This window comes from Corvus brachyrhynchos, unplaced genomic scaffold, assembly GCF_000691975.1.
Source record: "Corvus brachyrhynchos isolate BGI_N302 unplaced genomic scaffold, ASM69197v1 scaffold56, whole genome shotgun sequence".
Lineage (NCBI taxonomy): Eukaryota > Metazoa > Chordata > Aves > Passeriformes > Corvidae > Corvus > Corvus brachyrhynchos.
In genome coordinates, this window is record NW_008238664.1 from 10,747,215 (window position 1) to 10,752,579 (window position 5,365).

The 5,365-nt window shown below is 44.9% G+C and overlaps 1 long non-coding RNA gene across 1 annotated transcript; it reads left to right on the top strand.

Annotated features, from left to right (window-relative positions):
• The first annotated feature begins 6 nt into the window (after positions 1 to 6).
• On the top strand, positions 7 to 4,541 carry LOC108447578. Its single transcript, XR_001863238.1, has 2 exons — positions 7 to 88; positions 1,679 to 4,541. It is a non-coding gene; the product is annotated as an uncharacterized LOC108447578 (long non-coding RNA).
• The last annotated feature ends 824 nt before the right edge of the window (positions 4,542 to 5,365 follow it).

A 5,365-nucleotide genomic window follows, 5' to 3' on the forward strand; every position in this document is an offset into this window, starting at 1 on the left:
GGGGCGGGGCGGCCCCCGTGCGCCCGCTTTGCCTCGCTCCCGGCCCGGCTGAAGCCGCCCCGCGGGCAGTGGGCGAACAGGGGCGAAGGTGCTGAGCGGGGGCAGCCGGTGGCGCGGTCCGCTTGCGGGTGCCGGGTGGGGGCGTGGGGTCAGACTGCTGGGCACCGGCAGCGCCCGCTGCGAGCCTGGAAACCCGTCTTGTCCCCGTTCAAATCGCGGAACCGCCCTGCTAAACAGCACTCCCGTCAACCAGTCGGCCGATGCCACCTTGAGCGGGGAGGTTGAGGGGTCAGAGATCCCTGATTAGATCTTGGTCTTGTCTGAGGGAGAACAAAGGCTCGCGGCATTCTCCCGAGTCCTGCCGGGCACACAAAAAACCTGTCCCTTTCCAGCTGTGCTGCTGAGAGATGAACGCCCATCCAGTGCGCACTGGGGACAGGATGGGCCACGTTGAATGGTGATTTACTTCATTTCCCGTTCTGTCACTGCTGGCTGAGGTTCAGCACAATGTGAAGTATAGGTTGCATGCTGAGCTTACGGTAAATTATCGTTTTGCTGAACGTTAAATGAAAAATGAAAAGCAGCAAAGATGCCTTTCAGTGTTCTCTCTTGGGTGCCTCTGGAAACTCTGGGTGAGGATGGGCGTAGGGCCCATTGCCTTACTGAGAAGAGGATGTAATGTTCAAAACCGAGAAGTCATCTGACTCTCCATTTACGGTGCTTTTGTCTTGAAGTAGCTTGATGGAAGGAATAAGTGGAACTATAAAAATTAGAACAAAAGTAACCTTTGTTACCAGTGAAGTGCAACATTTTCAAGTAGGAAGTGCAACAAAGTTAACAAATTGTTATTATCTTTCTCCATGACTGTACCCGGCAGCAGTTATTGTGCAAGAATTGATGTTGCTCTGGTCAGCAAAAATATTCAGTAATTTTGCAGTAAAAGGTGTCTAGGACAAATATTACCATGAAATTCAGAGCTCTCCACAACCCATCTGCTTATCTCTTGTATAGTGACTCCAAAACACATCCAAAATCTGCAAAATGTAGCAGAGGATGTGGAACAGAATCATTGCACAATTTTTCTTCTTGCCAGATGCAAAAAGATGCTCTATGTGCTAATGCTGCCTGCAGCTACCCGTGGAGGACTGAACTTGTAGTCAACATGTAGGCAAAGTAAATCCTCCTGCCCGTATCACCAATATAGGTTGTCTACAGAAATGCCATTTATACATCTTTGCAAAGGAGGCTGAACATGTCATACTGGAGTGTGTTACACACTACCTTGTCTTCTAGTTTATTTTCAGTTCAAATATAAAACTGTCACTGATCTTTGTCTTGTTCACAATTGATGAGGCTAAACAGAAAAGCATATCAGCATCCTAACTGCAAGACATCTCTGATTCTGACCACAGAGCATGTCCAGCAATAGATTATCTTCTGCAAACATCCTTCCATTTGCAAAATCACTGAGCTCTGCATGTATTGCAGAGACCCGTTTCTCAGGCATTATGTTTAGAATAAGACTCATGCACTTCACTGAGTGGCTGGTTTGCTTAAATGAGTGAGGCCAGGCTTGTTCTAGTCTTAGAGAACAGCAACCACTCCTAGGGCTGCAGACTTCTCTGACTGTCAAAACTGCCCAAAAGCAGTGTTCTGATTCAATTTTTGTCTCTTCTAGGACCTGGGAGGACTGAACTGCATATGGCGGCTGTCACATGAAAACAGCCCAGCTGTGTGGGCTAGCAGGTTCTACCACAATGGGATGGGACAGGACAGGACAGGGGGTCACATTCCTCCTGTCCCAGGAACAGCCATCAGAGCACAGTTCTGCAGACTCTTCCCTGCCTGTCACTTTTCTATTTCTGTTTTTGCCTCTCTCTTTCCAGTGAAATGGTAGCTTGGACCAGAGCCTCATCTTGCAACATTTAAGTCTGCATATGCTTCTGAGAGCCAGCTTTGCACTGAGAGTTAGTGCATGGAGTTTTGCTCATGAGTGACCCAATTCTTGAAGCGGCAAAGTAGTCCCAATTCCTTTCAAAGCCCCTGAAGTAAATAGGAGTTTCTATCTTCAACACATTCTTCTAGAAGATTCTTCCAGATACCGGAAAAGCTGAGCTTCTACTGATGTTATGGAAAGGGAGGCTATGGGTTTATTTTGTACTGCTTCAGAGTGTAATGTTTGTTATTAACACAGCAGACCAGAAAACAGCATAATCAGATCATGACTGAACTGATTCCAGCATGAACTGACGCTCATGTTGGAACTAGATGATCTTCCAAGATACCTTCCGACCCAAACTATTCTATGATACTTCTATAAAATATAAGCAGACAATGGCAAATCATTTTACTGTATTCCCTTGGCTGTCAGTTCCATAATTGGCGTTTTTATCCTGTTGTTGCACTGTGTTTTATTTTTCAGGCACTGAAGGGAGGGCAAACAAGGTAGCTTGCCTGTTAATGTTAGACTTTATAAAGCTTTGCTGTCTAACTCTGGCACCCCAACCAAAATTTATGAAAAAACCAGGGAAGCAAATTGAGCTTCCTTTGCTATCCTAAGCAACAGTTATGTATTTCAGCATGTCATGTTAGATCTGAAGTTGGAATGTGAATCACACCAGGACTTGTTTCTACATCTACAATTTAAAGAGCTCTCATTTAGATCTTCAACAGTGTTAGGCAGAACACATCCTAAATTAAGATTGCTTTCCCACTACAGTTCATCTACCTGCTTCCCTCCTCCTTATTTCTCATCTGCATGCTAAATTTCTCTGAATTTATGACTCCACAGACAATCTTACAAAATATTACTAGTAAATGAGATTTATTTTTTATGCTTAATTTATGTAGCTTCATTTTGGTATTTCCCCTGTTTTGAAGTTCCATGACCAATTAAGGTTTTATTTGTTTTGTTTATTGAATCCATGTGGTTACCTTAGCTTAGTTCTGAAATGTTTTTATCACAAAGGAAAAATAACCTTTCATTTACAAAGTAATAATAGGTAGCATTAATGTTAACAGGTATTTTATCATTATTGTAATACTTGAAATAACTGTTTTTCTGGTTATATAGTTAAGACAATTTTCTACTGTAACTGAACGTTGATAAAATAGAAAGGAAATGCTGGGCAGCTTTTCAAAAAGCTTCTCTGAGAAGGATTCCTTTCCTGACAAAGGCATTTGAATACTGAAACTGAGTTTGCAGATTTGGGTTTTAGTTCTGCTTTTCAGTCTTGTTTCTTTTTGTTTAGATTTTTTTTGGTTTAGATTTTTGTTTAATCTAAAAGTTACTGACCATTTTACTTTTTTTTTTTGGTCTTCACAAAGAGGAAATGGCAGATTCAGGAACAGGACTATGCTCTTTGGGGATCTGTATGGGGTGCTGTCAGCTGCAGCCAGCAGTGATGTGTCCGTGGGCTCCAGGGAAAATGTTGCTTTTCTGGAGTCCCACTAATGCATCTGATCCATTTGCCCAGGGAGATGCTCCTTTCTGATGAAAGGCTGGAGCTATAGGCAACTCCTGGGCATCTGTGACATAGCAAAATGCTCTAGACACTGGTTAATGCTTCCCTTCATGGGACTGGCATGTTATAACTGTATTGAGTTTGTGTGGCCAGGTTTTGGGGGGGAAAGGCAGGGGGCTCCAGGGGTGGCTTCTGTGAGAAGCTGCCAGAAGCTTCCTCCATGTCCCGCAGAGCCAATGCCAGCCGGCTCCAGAATGGACCTGCTGCTGGCCAAGCCTGAGCCCATCAGGAATGATAGTAACACCTCTGTGAAAATATATTCAAGAAGAAGAAAAAAAACCTTATTGCACAGACGTAATTGTGCTCATAGAAGAGCCGAGTGAGAATATGGGACAGGAACAACCCTGCAGACACTAAGATCTGCAGAAGGAGGGGCAGGAGGTGCTCAAGGCACCAGAGCTGAGGCTCCCCTGCACTCACAATGCAGATCATGGTGAAACAGCTGTGCCCCTGAAGCCCATGGAGGGCCACTGATATGCAGAGATCACCTGCAGCCTTGGAGCAGACCCATGCTGAAGCAGGTGGGTGCCTGAGAGGAGGCTGTGAACCCATGGGAAACCCGTGCTAGAGCAGGATCCTGGCAGTGACTTGTGGACCTGTGGAGAAAGGAGCCTACACTGGAGCAGGTTTACTAGTAGGACTTGGGACCTGATGGGGAATCCATGCTGGAGCAGGCTGTGCCTGAAAGACTTCCACTCTGTGGAAGAGTGGAGCAGCTCGTGTAGAACTGTTGCCCATGGGATGGACTCACGTTGGAGAAGTTAATTGAGAACGGTTTCCCTTGGGAGGGACCACATGCTGGAGCAGGAGAAAGACTCTTCTCCCTGAGCAGCAGCAGGAACAACGTGTGATGAACTGATCATAACTCCCATTCCCCACCTCCCTTTGCCACTGGAGGGGAGGAAGTAGAACTTGGGAAGGAGGGAGGGGTGGGGGGATAGGTGTTTCTAAGATTTACTTTACTTTTCATTGTCTTGCTCTGGTTTTGTTAGTAATAAATTCAGCTAATATCCTCAAGATGCGTCTGTTTTGCCCATGATGGTATTTGGTGAGCGATCTCTCCTGGGTCTTATCTCAACCCATGAACCCTTCATTATATTTTCTCTCCCCCGTGGAGGCAAGTGATAGAGGAGCTTTAGTGGGTGCCTGGTGTCCAGCCAGGGTCAGCACACCACAACAATCAAAAGACTCAGCCTACAACTAACTGAAACTGGAAATTCAGGGATGGTTTCTGAATATCAGAACGGGGTCCTTGAAGAAACTTTTTAACAGGAGCAGTGACTACAGAGCACGGCAATGATTTTAGAGTGGAACTTCATGAATTCATGGTGGGGGTGTATGACATGGAAACCTGTAGAAATTTTTGACCCAGAAAGCTCCTTCCAGTGCTTGATTATTATGTCAAACTGTTTTGGAAGGGTGATGCCTGGTATTACTCAAATGCTTTTAAAAGTGACCCAAGCTCTTGACCTGGCTGTGTCTTCAGTCAGAGGTAATAATCATTCAGTGGAGGAGCCTAAGACCTAGAGCAAGGTGTAAAGGAAGAGCAGTTGATGTGGCCCTTTCTGTATGAGCCAAAATACAAACGAGAAACTTCTGCATCAAGTCAATTCCTCAGCCTTAGACAAACACACCATTTGTCAAAGAGAAATTTCATCTGCAGCACCTAACTGTGCCAGTAGATAAGGAAAATTATCAAGAACTTGTTCTAAACTCCTCTTTGTTTTTCCCCTTTGAACATTTACACTTGCAGAGGAGATACTCAATTGAAGGCTTACTAAACCGTTAGATGGTCAACAGGTTTTCTATTTAAGCTGTCTAAACCAGCCCATCCAATTTGA